General features: G+C 38.4%; 1 protein-coding gene across 4 annotated transcripts in view; it reads left to right on the top strand.

Moving 5' to 3' along the window:
- Nucleotides 1-18951, top strand: part of LOC126372532 (uncharacterized) — a 163241-nt gene that overhangs the window by 60168 nt on the left and 84122 nt on the right. For 2 of the 4 annotated variants that reach the window (XM_050018347.1, XM_050018348.1), the window contains exon 2: nt 16239-16268. The exons of 1 other annotated variant lie outside the window; for it this stretch is intronic. The gene's annotated coding sequence lies outside the window, so the exon portion shown is untranslated. Of the gene's footprint in view, nt 1-1348; nt 1463-16238; nt 16269-18951 lie in introns of all 4 variants that reach the window. One more of the 4 variants, XM_050018349.1, reaches the window with a different exon arrangement.

Raw genomic sequence — 18951 nt, 5'->3', positions numbered from 1 at the left:
GTCTTCTTCTATCGTATGGGTAGTGAGGTGAATTACCAACCTCATCAACCCTGGTGTCAGGGTTATTATTGAGCCGCCGAAGGCCCCTAACATGGCTCATGTAATGACTACTTACTTACATCAGTAAGTAGTAACCGGGACCAATGGCTTAACGTGCCTTCCGAAGCACGGATCATCTTACTTTTTGGACAATCAGGTGATCAGCCTGTAATGTCCTAACCAAACTAGGGATCACAAAGTGATTTTTGTGATATGTCCCCACCGGGATTCGGACCCCGGACCTCCGGATCGTGAGCCCAACGCTCAACCACTGGACCACGGAGGCCGTTAAATAGTTAGCAGATCAGTAGTCGATACAGGGTTCAATCAATGATATAATAAAGTAGTTTATTTATTATTTAACAGTGCCTTAACCTTTTAACCTATTGTGGTAAAGGTGAATGCCACTTCAGAAGTGGAAGTCTATTGTAAATTACAAATTATTTATCAATAAAACATCATAAGCTTCAACAAAAACATTTTTTTTAATAGTAAACTATTTTTAACGAGTCGAAACGTGATTCAATGTTAAATAAAGTAAAAAAAAAGTAAGTAACTAATTTTGTAATCCTTAAGCATAACGCTCATTTATATCCCAATTGGGGTAGTCAGCGGTTTATCCATCGCAAGAAGAACTAAGTACCACCTCAAAGAGACCAACGTGATAGGTGGTGAGCCGTATCGCCGTCTATAATAGTCCAGCCAACTGTGTTAGCGAAAACTGCACTTAGATAAATTAATAACTCATTGGTGCAAGTCCTGTACCGGGGTTCGATCCGGCACTTCCCGTTCGAGAAGCAAGCCTAGACAAACAAAAGCATAAACTTCTTTCACCCTAATGTTGCCTGGCAGACATTTCTGTTTAGCAATAAGGCCGCCTATTGTGCTTATTTTATCCACCTGTACATGTCCTCTGTTTTAAAGAATTATTGATTGATTGAATTTAGAATGGTTGATAAGTGAGACGGAAGGAAGTTCTTTTGAAAATAAGATATTGTCTATGCGTGGACTGTTGGAAAAGTTCGATTGTAAAGGAGACTGAAACGATTTCATACATTACTGGGCCAAGATGTAATGAGATAAAAACGGTGTGAATTTATAGGTTACTTATCAGTCACACACTTAAAATTCTGTAAATATGACAATTTTTTTAGACCAATTCCCAACTTATTACATTTTGGCCCACCGTTTTCTATCTCCTTTACTAAAAAGGATAAATAAATAAAATAAGTCAAGAATAATATCCCATTTTATTCTATCCCACATGTATAATAATAAATAGGTGATTAATCATACTGTTTTGTTACAGGTAAAACTGCAAAATAATCACCACAACATTACTGAACGACAACTTTGGTTTAGGCTTTCACGACTTGACTGGACAAGTGGGGAGTCTTCACTTTCACGCGGTAAAACGTGCAAGGTAATATACGGACCTGAGTTGTCGTATCAATCTAGCATACTGTATCTCAAGTTAACAAGTTTTATTTTGCAATAGTTTTAGTTTTTGTTTTCTTTTTTCACACCATTTAAATATTATTTAAAAAAGTTTTATACATGATTTATGGTTTTTAAATTTTATTTTCAATTATTCTTCTTTTGAATTTGTTAACTTTAGTTCGTACTTTAAATTATTATTTTAAGTCAGTGTTCTGTGCGTCTATAATTTCCAGGCATATCGGTACTTTTCATTTATGTATTTTATTTTGTGTGTTCGTGTGTGTACTGCTGTTGATGCATAATAAATGAATAAAAGACACAAAATTCACATAACCTAACACTTTCACTGCAGTCGTAGTCGGAATCGCACGATAAAATTATAGCTGAATCGAGTTGTATCAAGTAATATCGATAAATCGGATTGCTATTACCGTATGCGGTACTGTAATCGATATGACATGTCTCGATTGCGTCACTGACCGCATCACACTTCCTAGGTGAGGGAAAATTGTTAGGTAATATCTAACGTAAATAGTTTATATAGGTACTTACGTCCCACTGCAGGGCATATGCCTCTCCGCAATCAAATTCAAAATTGAAATTCGAATAATTATGATTCAAAATTCGAACTCTATTGCACCAAAACAAAAGAAAATATTTTAAAAATCAAAATCAAAAATCAAAAATGTATATTTATAAATTCAGTCGTACATTAGTTTATTGGAGTTTCCTTTTAAGCAACAAATTGCCTGTGTCAGGAAAAACTCCGCTCTTCCAGTGTTTGTTATTATCAATAGAAAAGAGACTTAACTAGTTTAATCAGCCGGATGGGGTTATGGAGAATACTCCACGACGCAGCACTAATGCGGGTTGGAGAAGAGCTAGGTAATGTTTTAAGTTTATTTGTTGTGAGAAAACCAGCATCCAAGAAATGCGTTTCGGGGGTATAAGCTAACCCTGTGTTAATACAACACTGTATTAAAATTCTTTCATTGGTTGGCAGAGGTGTAAAATAAAAGAAAATAAGGGTATAGAAAAGTTCACTCAACCCACAATGAAGCACCATTACTTCAATATATTTAGTTACGTACTTATGTTTATTTTTATTTTTTCATTTTTTTTTAGTTTATGTGCAATATGTAAAGTAGGTATATAAGTTAACTCTTCAGTAAACAATCCAATACCTAAAATACAAGTAAATATGCAGACTACGAAACAGAAATACATTTATATTGATTTAACAGTGTGATAAGACAGAGATGTTGTGTAAAAGACGATATACTGACTAAGATTGAGAACAGGTTTGGACACATAGAGCGGATGAAGGATAATAGGATTACGAAAGCAGTATATAAAGCGAAGGTTGGCGGTAGGGCTGGCAGAGGAAGACCTAGAAGTACGTAGATTGATCAAAATTGGACATGTCCTTAAAAAAGGTTCAGTACGATGTACTCTGAACCGGCGTGTGTGATAAAACGATTGATGAATGTGGAGGAAGCAAGAGAAGTGTGTCAGGATCGAAGCAAATGGAATTCCACAGTCTCTACATATATGCGCGAGTTTATGTATGTATGTGTTAACCATATTCCATAACGAATGGTACCGTAAGCTTCTTCTTCTTCTTATCGTGTGGGTTGTGAGGTGGAATACCAGCCTCAGCAACCATGGTGTTAGGGTTATTATTAAGCCGCCAACGGCCCCTGACATGGCTCATGTAACGACTATATACTTATGTAAGTAGTAACCGGGACCAACGGCTTAACGTGCCTTCCGAAGCACGGATCATCTCACTTTCAGACAATCAGGTAATTAGCCTGGAATGTCCTAACCATACTAGGGATCACAAAGTGATAGAAATAATTAAGAAATAGTGAAAATACTATTTTGACAAGTCTTACTGACAACTTCGCCAACCCCTTGGCGAAGTTTTGGATGAAATTGCATCGATGTGAGAATGAGATTTTTTTATTTTAATTAGATATAAGTCATCTTATTTTATTGTTTATTAAAGATTGTATTTTATTTATATAGATTTTATTAAATCAGCCTGTAATGTCCTAACCAACTTAGGGATCTCAAAGTGATTTTTGTGATATGTCCCCATCGGGATTCGAACCCGGGGCCTCCGGATCGTGAGTCCAACGCTCAACCACTCGACCACGGAGGCCGTTGGTACCGTAAGCTAAACAAGCTTTTTAAAAAGCGGTATTATAAAAAATACGGGAAACGGTACCGGGTTTCGAAACACCAATTAAAGTATGGAACCAATTAATATTTTGTTACGAATAGGAATATTGCTAAGTATTGGGAAACTGTTATGGTACCACAAGTCATAAAGTCGCGTGATTCTCGATTGGAATAATTCAACAAATTCCAGTTGTACAAATGAAGCTCCTATTAGACACCTGAAATTATATTTACTTATTCAATATTTAAATTAGTGTCCGACCGATCGGCGTAGTTTCGATTGCGGCTGAAATCCGGCCGAAACTGTTTGTTTTATGACGTCAGATGGTCTTAACTACTTGGCTGGATAAACGGGGACTCTCACTTGGTACAAATTTAAGATAATAGGCATGAGGCTGCCCAGTTTTGGCGTCTTCCACTGAGGTGTCTACGACGATAATATTTGAAAGACTTAATCGACCCTGGGCTGATAGCGATAAGCCCTGAATGAAGGTAATAGATATCGGGGTAACTTGATAGTTTCTAGTTGAGAGTACTTATATTGATGTGGGATGGACATAAAACTTGACCAATTGAGCTACACCGTAGGTACATACAATCCTTTTGCCAGTTCTGGAAAAAGTAAAAGTCACGACTATAGACCATTCTAGAATATCGTCATAGACAAAACAAAATTAATCATAGACCTCTTTGGAATGGCATTTTGAAATCCTACATTGATATTCTTGATATTTCGGGTGGATATTCAGAAATTGAAACACTTTTTTACGGAGAAAAAATGCGCGAATGTATTTATTGCATAAGTAAGCTAAATGACAAGTAGAAAGTATTGCCAACATAACAGCACAAGTAATAGATTAGCCAACATAGTAAACTTCATGATAACGTGCGTACTCGATTCCCCACAGTAGATTTTAGTTTCATGGTTCATGGTACCACATCGGCGTAGGCGTAACTAAGCCGTCCAGAGTCGTTAGTAGAATGTCCATACCAACTTGTATGGAAAGCATTACTATATTACTAAATCTAACATTCTTAATAATTATTATTTGACGTACAATTGTTAATGCTTGTCGCACACAGAGCCGGGAATGGGAGCGACGCGGGATTTGTATGAAACCGAGAACACAATCCCTCGCTCCGTCTCACTCTCACTTTACCGCGAGATTTGTATAAAAAACCGCCAACAAAATCCTACCGCTTGCGAGCCCTCAGCGCGGGCAAATTGTGCGGGCAAATAGTCAATTTCATCATCACATCATCACCAGCCCATTAACGTCCCCACTGCTGGGGCACGGGCCTTCCCTATGGATGGATAGGGAGATCGGGCCTGAAACCACCACGCGGGCCCAGTGCGGATTGGTGGTTATTAACGACTGCTAATGCAGCCGGGACCAACGCCTTAACGTGCCTTCCGAAGCACGGAGGAGCTCGAGATGAAAACTTTTTTTTTTCTGTGGTCACCCATCCTATGACCGGCCTTTGCGAAAGTCGCTTAACTTCAACAATCGCAGACCGAGCGCGTTTACCGCTGCGCCACCGAGCTCCTCGGTGTATATAGTTAAGTAATTTAATTTTTGGCAAATCTATAATAAGTCACATCAAAAAAGTTGTCATAGACAAGCGCCATCTTTAAATTAAAAAAATAATAGAAATAAAATGGAGTAACAAGAACGATGCCGTTTTATTTTCCCGCTCCTTATATTCATATAATCAACAAAGTTATACCAATCTACATTCTAATTTCTTCATATTTCTTCAAAAGTAACAACAAATTTTGGAATTTTGGAAGAAATTTCTGTTAAAAATAAGTTGTGCCTTTTGTCTCTCCTCATGTTGTCATATTGTGTTTCTGTGTTATCCTGTGTACAATAAATTATTAAATAAATAAAAAAAATCCCGCCCCGACCCGCTTCTTCCGGTTTCCCGCGGGATTTGTATGAAACCGCAAACAAAATGGCCGCCTTTTACCGTCTTTCCGGCACTGTGTGCATCAAAATTAAAAAGCTGGCTAGTGAGAGTTATATTTCTATGTGAACGCGCCTACATACTTCATCATCACAAAACTCATTCCCGGATCTCATGCGGTACCGTCTCTGTGTGCATTTAGGTTTATAAAGAACACGGAAGCGATTAAACAAAGAATTGAGGCAGTTTTTCAATTAACGAGTACATTTTTGTTTATGAGAAAGCGGATATAATATAATTATGAATAACTAAATTGTCTTTGGGTGCTGTAGATTGAAATGTTATCGTTATTTTTTATTGAACAAGTTTCTGTAATAGTACTTTTTTTGTAAAATAAAACCACACCACACGGATTGGTTGCCTATACTAGTTTGTTGTAATAACCAAATAACAGCTTTTTAAGTCCAAAATTCAAATTCAAACATACTTTATTGCATATTGTTTGCGGTTTACGCGGTTATTATCATAATTAAAGCACATAAGACCGGATTTTTACCGCGTTACTCCCTGATATAGTTGTATCCCTGATTAACGCGGCAAGAACGCGGTATTGTGTTTTAATTACAGTTTATTGCAACAAAATGAAAGAAAATCGTTACAAAAGAGACTTAACTAGGTACGTGGCTAATGGCGGCGTTGTCAAGAATATTTGTTAAAATACGTAATATTTTTTGGCCTATGTGTTTGACCGGACTAATGGGAAGCGCTGAGGGCTCTCACCCGATATATATAATATATACAGGGTGTTAGTGACATCGTAACGAATACTGAGGGGGATGATTCAGACCATGATTCTGAGTTGATATCAAGTGGAATTTTTCGTCGCAAAAGTATGGAATGGTAAGTAAATAAAAAAAAAACAAAAATTTTCATGAATTTTCCGACAGGAAATTCCACTTAATATCAACTCAGAATCATGGTCTGAATAATCCCCCTCAGTATTCGTTACGGTGTCACTAACACCCATACGTACTTGTACGGCTACCTGTATGTACGGGGTGTAAGTGACATCGTAACGAATACTGAGAGGGCTGATTTAGCTCATTATTCTGAGTTAATATCAAGTGGAATCTTCGATCGCAAAAGTATAGAATTGAAAATAATTAAAAAAATACTAAAAAAAATCGTGAATTTTGCTACGGAAAATTCCACTTGATATTAACTCAGAATCATGGTCTAAATCATCCCCCTGAGTATTCGTTACGATGTCACTAACATTCTGTATAGCGTGCTAGGCCAGGTATGGTACTTCATACAGCCTTGTCATTGCGTATCCATGAACAGATTAAAAATAAAAGGAGTGCTTCTGAGAAATTAAATTAAAAGCAAAAAGGGGCATACTGATATACTAACCTCGAGATTAAACGATAACCCACGATCGGATTGTCTACTTTTTTTTGGTAACCGTTAGTTACGTGGGAATGCAAGGTGCGGTACTAACAAAATGAATGTAAGGAACTAATTCCTTGAATTGTAAGTCGGAGTAACGCTTGGCATTTATTATGATTCCAACAGACGGCTATTCAAAATACGTGGGGGAGTTATTGGAAGATTTTTGGTTTTTTGCGCTGTGACTTATTGTAGATTTGCCGCAGATGGCATTAACTACTTGGCCGGACAAATGGGGAGCGCTGAAGGCTCTCACCCGGTACAACGTTTAAGACAACAGGCCTGAGGGTGCCCAGTTGGGCGCGAACCTCGGCTCAGGGCGTCGTCTGAGAGGAAAAATATTTGAAAGGATTAATCGACCCTAGTGGGTCGATAGCGGTGAGCGCTGAATGAGGGAAATCGTCGACCACGCCGGCGGGGTCGGTATCGGGGCGCAGATAGCGCGCTAGGCCTACAGATTGTTTATAATTGGCCGAAAATGTCTGAAATAGACTGAGAAAGAGGAAGGCGTACATACCACGATCAAATCCAGGGTATTTTAAGGAAAAGCCAGGTCTAAACCGGCGAGCATACATGAAGTCTTTGATGTGAGTGAAGGAAGCGAAGGAATTCCGTTGTGTCTGCTTACCCCAACGGGAAATAGATGTGAACTTATGTATGTAAGATTGAGTAAGACTTATTTTAATAAAACATCAATTTAGTTTTTCCTACCAAATTACAACCGCCTTTAAAAAACGTAGCTCGAATCAACAACAAAAAAACTATCTAACAAAACAGATGACATCAAATTCTCACGTGGCAACAATGTGCTTCTTAAATTAAATCTCGACTCTTTTAATGGACTATTAAATCTAAATTTCGTTTAAAATCTAACTTTACTTAGAACATTTCGTTGCTATGCGCCGGCGCAGCGCAGGTGGAATCGTGCAAAAACGCAATGAGATCATCATCACAGTGTCGTTTTATGTGTGGCCTTGAAGTTAGAGGAGGACATAGCAATATAGGGGCAACAAGTGCAAATAAATAAAGTATAATAAAATAAAGTATAATTTGTTTATTGGACACGCACACGTTATTAATGATCGGGTACAGTCATGAGCAATATAATGTACCCACTAGGACTCTGTCGCACTAACACATTTGACATTTAGTGAGACTTACAGTTCAATTTGTCAAAAAAGTTAATGTGATATGGTAGCAAAGTGTATACATATTAATGCTCGTGACCGTACCTAGATTTTTTCTCTTTTGATGTGACTTATTGTAGATTTTCCGCAAATGGCATTAACTACTTGGCCACACAAATACGGAGCGCTTAGAGCTCTCACCGCGTGCAAAATTTAAGACAACAGGCTTGAGGATGCCCAGTTGGGCACGAAACTCAGCTCAGAGCGTCGTCTGAGAAGATTATATTTAGAATAAATCGACCAGCAGTGGGCATATCGGCCGCCGGCATGGTCGTTATCGGGGTCCTAAAATGTAGTGCCTTGACGAAGGTACAGATGTCAAGGCAGCCGTAACAAACCCGAAGCCATTCGGGAGGATTTTAAAAAGTTTTGATATTGCACTCCAACTGAGATATAATCATAAGCTTATATTATGAATGCCAATCTGGCCTACCAACGTAAAGGATAGCATAACCCGCTAATCGCTTGAGCGCAACTCTCCGCTACCTTAACAGCCACACTCCCAGACGTGACGTCTATGGATCTAAGCGCGCGATCATGATCCATGGTGCAGATACTCCGCGATGACAGATACGGTCTGCGCGTACGCAGCGTATTGGCATCAACAGATCTGGATCGGCTACGGAATGCCTCTGGAAACTCCGGCACTTCCTCTGCTAATGATAGCGGTTTGGCATGCGTGTGAGTTTAAATAGTTCGATCCTACTTGAAAAAAAATCAAGGAATTACCTATGGATAGAGAGAGAGATGAAAGATGCCACATTAACAAGAGCGTGGCTCTTAAGTGAAAGAAGATAGAGGAAGAATTAAGTAAGATAAGGAATTTGCTGGACAAAGATAATAAATTCATTTAGGTGGTCTAAACAGCCCCTTGCCCAGGGATACAGGTGAAGACCTCAACGGTTGCAGAGGCGGAGATGGGAACCATCGGTACGGCAATGCAGGACGGAAGAGGCGAGTCACAGGGACTGTAACCTGAAATCTGACAGAAGGCAGCAGTAACTGTCAGTACTATTCACAGCCTGACATGGCTCATGTGGTTCTCTATTGTATTCCCTAAAATTTCTTATCCTACTTTTTATTTTCCTTCACATTTTAGTCCTAAGTATCGAATGTCCTAATGATCCTAGTCCAATTTTGTTAACTCCTAGTGTTCATTGCCCTATTTTTTTCATCCTAATGATGGTAAGCCCTAATGTCCATAGTTACAATCGTTTATATTCCTAAAATGTATAGTCCTAAATAAAATGTGAAGGAAAATAAAAAGTAGGATAAGAAATTTTAGGGAATACAATAGAGAACCTTCACCGCCGCCTCTCGGCCCTTCGGGCCTCGATGGTCACAAGTAACCTAACCCACTCGGCTATATGGCAGGGGGCTCGCTTTGCTCGCCCCCTGCCATACAGCCTTCGTAACCTATATCTACAGTGTCGGGGTGCCGCGAATTTCCGTGCTCGCTTCGCTCGCACCCGTGACTGCTGTCGTTACGAAACAAATCTTCACCGCCGCCTCTCGGCCCTTCGGGCCTCGATGGTCACAACTAACCAAAATATATGTCAAATAGATCATATAGGGAATGAAAAATTCGGAATTTCAAACTTTAGGGACATTAATATTAGAACTAAAGAATATTAGGACAAGTATTACGGTAGGATAATCAATATTTAGGATGATCGAACATTAGTACAATTAAATATTAGGAAAATGATGTTCGGAAAATCGACTTTAGGACTATAAACATTAGGAAATACAACAGGCCCCCGGCTCATGTAACGACTACTTACTTACATCAGTAAGTATTAACTGGGACCAGCAAGCACGAATCACCTTACTTTCGGAAAATCAGGTGATCAGCCTGTAGTGTAATGTCCTAACCAAACTAGGATCACAAAGTGATTTTTGTGGTTTGTCCCCACTGAGATTCGAACCCGGGTCCTCCGGATTGTGAGCACAACGCTCAACCACTGGACCACGAAGGTCGTTGGAGGATTAGTGATGGTGATGGCGTAACATAACATAGCATCGTGTCTGTATCTCCGAAGGGTTAGGCAGTGTTGTATAGTATGAACACTTAGTCTTCACACGTGATAGGGGGCGACCCCATTGCCATTAAATGGACACAAAACATGGAAACCACGTGATATCAATTATCTACGTTCCAAATATGAATTCAAACTTAAAATGTCGAATTTAGTGGTTTAATCTTTCGAACGCCGGAACGCGGATCTCGACCAGACACAATGTAAAATCTATTGTGTCTGGTATCTCGGCATATGAGAGGTTAAAGCCCGACCCGGGATTCAAACCTGCGACTCTACGATGTAAGTCGGAACAGCGGGATTAAAATGGCCACATCAAAGCAATTCATCTAAAAAAGCAATAGTGCTATTTGACATTTGTTTGAATTGCGCACTTGGGTACTTTTGTATGCGCAAATGTCAAATAGGGTACTTTCTAACTAGTCAAATCAGTTACTTTTTACTAAACGTCAAAACACGAAATTACTATCGAATTTGTATGAAAAAGCTCACTGTGACGTCATAAAAAAAACGTGATAAAATGTCGGACTTATTATTTCTTGATTAAAATTCATAAATACTTTAAATATAAAAAGAATGTTTTTCGTTATTTTAAGATGTCTTTATTGATTAATCGGAATTTCATAATTTATCTTAAACCTAGTACACGACCCAATTAGAATTACAATATTGCTTTTTCAGATGAATTGTTTCGATGTGGCGCTTTTAACCCCTCTTCGATTCTAAAATAAAATATATAGGTTTAAAGAATATTTATTTCTCAACACAAGACATACAATGTCACTTATATGAGAAAAAAGTTATAACAATAAAATGTAGGTGAGTCAAATATTATGACACCTCACAGATACAGTAGAATATTAAGAAAACAACGACACATTCACCGCATCCACCTAAACACCAATAGTTTTGAAGTGAAGATTAATATTTGTTTGTAGATATATATTGGGCAAGTTTGGTTTTAAATGTGGTGAATGAGTCTGCCTTTTTTATGCGTTTAGGTAGGTTATTATACAGCTTTGCTCCGTCAAAAGTAAACATTTTTTTGCCATAGTTGGTCCGAGTCTTGGGTAGAACAATAAATATATTATTTTAACCGCACAGATATCAGAATTAGAAATGGTTCAACAGTTATACCGTATTTCTATATTTTCTATACCTTCGTTATACATACATACACTCGCCTGCAGCGTTGCTTTCCGTTTGACGTCAACAGCTCGCATCTTCCGCGTTGGGAATCTAACACCTGGCCCTTATATTGTGACGGGAGGAATCCTATGAAGGCTGTGGGAAAATGCAGAATTTACTTTGTGAGATGAAATGAGATTATCATTCTGAATAGCGGGTTTAAACTGGCTTAATCTAGTTTTGAAGTAAGTGAATATATACTTAATGGCTTTGCCAAGTTGCAAACGATTGTGGTAATAGAAAATGGCATAAGACGACATACATTGTTTGAGGTTAACGCGGTTATTATCATAATTAAAACACATAATACCGGGTACTCATGTTAACACAAACACACACACTCGCACACACACATACACACATATATACTCACACACACAAACATACACACACACTTACTCACACTTACTTTACTGTATAGTCTATTTTACCTAAACTCTAAATGATTTTTTTTTTTATTAATATTCTTTTTTCTCTCTTTTCGCGTTTATTGCTCAGTTTGCTAAACATAATTATTGTATGCAGAAACATACTCCCTAGTATCCATATTTATTGTGGAGGTGGAGGCCTGGAGCCTGGAGTACAGGGTAACCTAGTTTACGCTCCAGCCTCCACAAACATATGTTAAATAAGTCAAAATGTAACTTATTACTATTATGTTGTGAAGGTAATAAACGATTTTTTTTTTCTTACCGTGTTAAAATAAGGGATATGAGACTTCCGATATTTCAACACTGTTGCAAGTGCCATGATCACGGGACGACTGTTGAAATTTGAGTGGAGTAGGTACCTAGATCCATATTTTTCTAAGCGCAAACATATATGTCTAGATAGATCTGTCATTCATCATCACTACTTGACTCGCAGTTACATTATGACTTGTCTCTCTCTCATTATTTAAGAGCTGCGCTCTTGTCGGTGGAGTAATCGCCATTCCCCTCTTCTTCCCGCCAAATCCTTCACTCCTGATACGACATGACCTGCACCTTACTTTTATTTGTTTCATAAATGTTCTCCTAGGTCTACCCCTTCCTACATATGACTTGTGCTAGCCGGTAAATATGATAGCTAGTTATGTCTAGAATATCTCATTTCTAGTCCATATATTGTACAACAAAAGGGCGGTAACTATATGGTCTAGTGCACAAAATCTAAGCGTAGCCTGAAGGTAGGATCCTATAAATGAAGCGAAATGTAGAGCATCATAACCTAAATTTACACTTACCGTTACTGCCCTGGTGTAAGCAGGCGCAGAGACGGATTAAGATATTTATTAATCGGAGAGAATAGGTATAAAATCGTATGAAACAAACTGAATTTTGAATACCTTATAATTCGGCCGCTTTATCTCAACCCACACCCACACTCCCGAGAGAAATGCGTTTCCGAGTTATATGACCTAGTCTGTATTGAGCTGGTTTTCCTGTCAAACCTTCAGGTTAGGTAAGCGGACCCTGTGAAAAACGGGATAATGCTAGGAAGATGATGATGACTTTATGCTCATTTTGTGTGAATAAAGTATGTTTACTATTATAAAATAATAATAAAATATTAATAAGACAATTAAAACACATAATAACAGGTTCTTACCGCGTTTGAAATAGGGATATGAGACTCCCGATATTTCGATACTGTTGCAAGTGCCATAATCATGGGATGACTGATGAGATTGGAGTGGAGTAGGTAGATCCATAATTTTCTACGGGCAGACATATCTGTCTACCCTCTTTCTTTGCCGCTTGTTTATGTATTTGATATCAGAATGTACATTCCGATATTATTCCGTTATTATGTGTTTTAATTATGACAATAAAACTTAAAACGATGTATAAGACATGACAAATTTATTAAAAACATCATAGGAGGGAAGCTACAAGGAAAGAGAGGAAGGGGAAGAGCAAAAAGAGCTTACATGGAACAGATTAAAGAGAAGGCGAACGTCGTGTATAATAAGGTGAAGGAATTGGTATTTGATAGACATGAATGGAGAATGCTACACCGACAAGAGCGTGGCTCTTAAATTGATGATGACTATTATAAAATATACAAAGCCTGAATCCGTCCCTAGTTCTATGAGGTTTGGAGTAATATCGTTATATTGAAATACAAGGGGCATAGTTAGTCCAGTTTCCAGACAACTAGGTCCTATTGCCGCGGGCTAACTAACATCTAGGCTATGTCCTAACGTGGTGAACATATTGTTCATGAGCCTTTATCTTCTTCGTTTAGTACCGAGCTGTCCAGTGAAAGTTTGACTGGCGAGTAATATGGCATTTCCTGTACTTTATTTGGATGTAAACAGCTTAATTTATCCGAGAATATGTATTTATGTGTGTAGGAAAGTGAGAATACTATGGAAGGATAATGAATGGGAATTTGATTGTTTATGGTATGAAAGGAAGATGGTTAATGAATGGGACGTAAGGCAGTTTTAGGAGTAAAGATGTTTAAAATATCCTAACCCCAAACGAATTAACTCAAAAGTCCGCATAAACTTTCGAGTTATGAAGCGGCTTCTTGGCACGAAGCGAAAATAGGCAGATACACCAAAAAGCCCATACCATCGTCTGTGCCTTTGACATTTAACTTGTGTTACCAATAAAGATTTATATTTGTATTTGAATATTGTGTTGTTACATAATTTTTCCACACAATAACCTACAAAAGCTCCCAAGGCTTCCTGACCACAAAACAATAGCATAACACGGATATGTCGGTAATTATAACATTGCTCCACTGAGCGGCTTATCCACGAGCCAATCTGACCGTGGCTTGTCGGATCATTGATCATTATTGTCAATAACCTGCGCCTCACTGCCTCATGTCGATTGCGTGTTGATTAGTTAGTGACTAACTGTTACCCGCCACTTCGTTCGCGAGAAAGGTACTTAGTTGTAATACTAAGTATAAAAGTTTCATACTAACTTTGCCACTCCGTTTTACAATTATCACTAATTTAAGAGCCACGCTCTTGTCGGTGTAGAATTCTCCATGCTACTTTTTAGGGAAAAATAGGGCAGTGGTTTCCCTCTTGCCTTCTGCCGCGCAGTGCTCTGTCTGACGCGAGTGGGATGGCGCCCAGATTATTTCAAAGGACTCCTGTACAAATTACTTTATTGGACCAAAACAAAAGGAAATATTTACAAAAGACTCTTAACTAAGCACATGGCAAAATTTCTTCCAACAACCATAAGGCAACCGATTTACCCCCTTATAATTAATAAAACTTACCCGGAGTATGTCAGTTATGTTATTAATTAAATGTATTTATTGAGTTAATACAAGCACCCACACAACATCCGCGCCCGCGGATAAAAGCTAGAATTATATACATATTGGAAATGGGCAAATTAAGTCTTGGATAAATTCAAATTCAAAATATTTATTTCAGATTAATATCCATAATTATAAGTACATTAGAAAAATATTCTTCCTCGGTTTATGTCCTCTAGAGGGCGCCACATTGATTTTAGCGTGACGTCACATCTAACCATCGGACTGATCTAATTGTCAGCCTATAACCACCGGACGATCAAGACGACGATCCAGATTTTTTTTTGATCTAGCTTATTGTAGATTTGCCGCAGATGGCATTAACTACTTGGCCGGACCAATGGGGAGCGCTGAAGGCTCTCACCCGGTACAACGTTTAAGACAACAGGCCTGAGGGTGCCCAGTTGGGCGCGAACCTCGGCTCAGGGCGTCGTCTGAGAGAAAAAATATTTGAAAGAATTAATCGACCCTAGCGGGTCGATAGCGACAAGCGCTGAATAAGGGAAATCGTCACCCCGCCGGCGGGGTCGGTATCGGGGTCCTGAAATGTTTGGTGTCGCGAGATGATTGGCTGCCTCTATGGCTAGAGTAATTGGGTCGTCGGGATCGTATATTACGTCCTTCGGACGCCGATACTTTTCAGTGCCGTCCCTAAGCGGAATGTATTCGGAAGCCGCAACTACCAGGAGATTTGGGTGGTGTGGAGCAGAATCGAAAAAACGTTTTGAAGCTAATTTGAGCCATTGGGCAATGGTTGGCAGACGACGATCCAGTGACACCTCACTTGTCTTATTCTGACAGATGGTTTAGAAGTTAGGTTGGAACAGACGTACACACACATGCATTAATAAATACATACATACATACATAGGTATATGTACATATAATACATACCCGTCAAACACATAACCCTCCTTTTTGCTTCGGCGCAGTCGGGTAAAAAGGCCGTTACTTTTATCACATTTCTCTTCAAAACAAAGCTGACTCCTAATAAGCTGAAACACGACAGAGATCGATCTATATTCTGCAAACATGACCACAACTATTGACGTATCGTCATTATCATCTTTAGTTCCTACTGTCCCCATCTGTCTGTTTTCTCGTTTGTAACAAGGAAATGAATTCCCATTCTAAATCTCCCGGCACTGTGGCATATACTAAAGAACAATACTACGTATAGAACGGTAACCCTTCGCCCCGCACCAATTCCTATCGGGCGCCGACCTCCCGTGGGTCTTACTTTAATCTTAAATGTCCGTAAGGCTGCGTTTCCATTGACGCGAGAGATGTGCAGGAACCGACCAATCACCGTGAGGGAGAGAGTGACAGAGCGTCTTCGTTTTTCGCTCTCTCGAACGCTGTGATTGGTCAAATCCACACATCTCCGCTCTTCTCCGCCCATCTCCGCGTCAGTGGAAACCCGGCCTAAACCGCTAAGAAGTTAGGGGAAGAGCACAGAATGTCAGTCTCACTCGCACGCAACACATCTACGCCGCATTAATTAATAATTCTATTTTCTTTGTTACAGACCACAGAAAAACCTACATAATCGCCTAAGGTAAAATCAATACAAATTACAAACATAACCATTACTATGTAAGTTATAGTTTTCCTTATAGTGTAACTATGGCAAGTTAATAGCTTAGAACTTAAGCTATGTGAAGTGAAGGTCATCTGGTCGTCTATATATATGTAGATCTGTGCAGTAGATTACGTTCTTAGAATGGTTATAGGACTTTAGTATTTGGAATTAAGGATTTAGGTAGGAAACACATATAGAGAAAATTAAATTGAATAATGTCTCGGGCGGGATTTGAGCGGGTCTGGGATAATGTCCCAGATAGATGGCGCCATGTTATAAGAAAACCAGGTACTTATGCTGAAAAGTGACAGCTAACATTTTAACATTTCAAGGTTAGCCCAGCTGACGTCATCCCACCCTGCGTTGCCATTTCATAAAATAAAATTACCCACTACCAATGTTTTTAATTTACTTTGCATGGAAATATTGAACTTTTATTAAAAGATTTAATACTTACAGTTTTAATTATTTTTATATATGTATGTGACAATTAATATTAACTAAATACATTAGTCAGTAATTCGATTAATTTTCAAAAAAATTACGTCCTTGGAATGTTGGAGATACCAATAATAATTGAATGGTAACACTTACGTCATCAATGGGCTAGCAATGGCGGCTTGTTATAGGATTGAGCATACCTGGTCTTCTTATACTATGGCTGGCGCCGGCGACGTCGTAATGACAATATAGATCGAAAAATTCGCATGGACTGGACAGGTCATCCTGTGGACCCGATGGTTATCACTTTAAACGTTCGAATTTTGAAATTTGGACGGCGACATTCTTTTGTCTAATTCGAATATTTTGATCTCACAGTAAATATACTAGCGCGGGGCCTATAAATATTTATTTTTCATAGTCATTTGCAATAAAATTGAACCTAGGCTAAGTGCTCAGTGTAAAAATAATGTGAATATAATTAATTAGTTCAGTGTTTTTTTAAGTCACGTGTAAAGCCTATTTATTTATATTGTCAACCTTCATTTCTTGTTTGTGATTCGTGTAATAAATAAATAAATATTACTGATTTTTATAAAAGCATGTATCGTAAGTAGTAGGTACTACCTACCTACCTAAGTAAGGACTGAAGGAGTAATTGACAACATTTCAAATTTTTGAGCCGTGGTTTTTTTGTGCTATTTCGAAAGTATTTGTTTAAATAGAAGACACGTATTTTTTCTTTTCAAGATTTTTCCACTAGAAGTTACAAAAAATATTTTTTGAAAATTGGATTCTGCCATTGATAGAATGAAGGCAGTATAATGTAATGTACCTTTGCATGCGTATTTAAAACAAGTCGCAAACAAAGTGTCATGTTTTTTTTGTTTTGATTTTCCCCGAAGGGTAAGGCAAAGGGAACTATGCCCATACAGCCATGTCTTACGTATTTTTTTTCTTGATGATTAATGAAATGATGAAAGGTGATGATGATGAAACCTAAGCCTCCACCCTCGGAGCAGACTCCTACTCCGAACCCCAAACGAATTAACTCAAAAGTCCGCATAAACTTTCGGGTTATGAAGCGGCTTCTTGGCACGAAGCGAAAATAGGTAGATACACTTTGTTTATTAAACACTCCGATATAAAGAGTATTTCTATTTCTATTTCTATAATAACACTCGCGAATGTTTTCCGACTAACTTAATGCGATCATTAACCACAAAACACCACTTCGTATTAATTATTTAGATCATTCAATGAAGAAAGCAACTGTCCCGTTCCCGTTTCCCGCCAAAAAGCCACAAAGTGTCATGTTATGTATGACATTTACTTCTTTTATAATTTTTATGTAAAGGTCTGAACTTATTATGCCTTCCTCTTCTGACCTCGTGGATTTTTCAATATATTTCTATTATTACTGAATTAAAAAATCTGAAAAAATGTGTTTTGTGTAAATCATAGAAATATCTCGAAATGGTTTTCGATTTAAGGCACCTTAGTAAAAATGAAATGTTGTCAATTGGCAGCCCTCAGACGTCACACACACAGATGCACGTGTACGATAATGTCAATGTGTAGTGTCTATGTAAATCGAGGTTGTTTGTATGAAGTGTCCGGGGTGTGGTAATGGTTAACACGTTTTTCCTAGCTAGGTAAATAATATATACTACGTATAGAACGTCAACTCTCCGCTCCGTACTAATTTGTATCGGACAGTATTTTTTTTATGATCGGGCGCCGATCTGGCTATAGCTCACTCCTTCTGGACCTTATTTTAGAGAGAAAGAAAAAAACTTTTTTTTAGTCTGTTTAAATTTCTGGCCATTTAGCTAGATGCCGCTAAGGAGTAAGAGAGAGAGCGGGCGAAGTGTCCGTCTCGCTTGCATTTACGCGGTATCGCAGCACTCGTGAAAAAAATGATTTTTGTCACTCCGTACAAAGTACCGTCCGGGAAGTGACCCAGGCTCCGGTCCGAATTATTATCCTCTCGTGAATTGTCGCCCCAATAAGTAAGGGCTGTGTGAACAGAGGAACTTTTTAGGAACAAATTACTTCTGTAGAAGTCGCACAAATTAAGCTCAATTTCTTTGCTAATTGGGACATTTCCATGGGAGATTTTGCCGAACTTAGCGAGAAAACAGGCCGAAAATTAGTCTTAATAACAAAACATATTCCCAAAGACACGCATCAAATTATTATAACATCTCATTATAAC

Source organism: Pectinophora gossypiella, chromosome 14, assembly GCF_024362695.1.
Source record: "Pectinophora gossypiella chromosome 14, ilPecGoss1.1, whole genome shotgun sequence".
NCBI classification, from domain to species: domain Eukaryota; kingdom Metazoa; phylum Arthropoda; class Insecta; order Lepidoptera; family Gelechiidae; genus Pectinophora; species Pectinophora gossypiella.
Note: the sequence above shows the minus strand (reverse complement) of the source record. Positions and strands in the feature narration are given on the sequence as shown.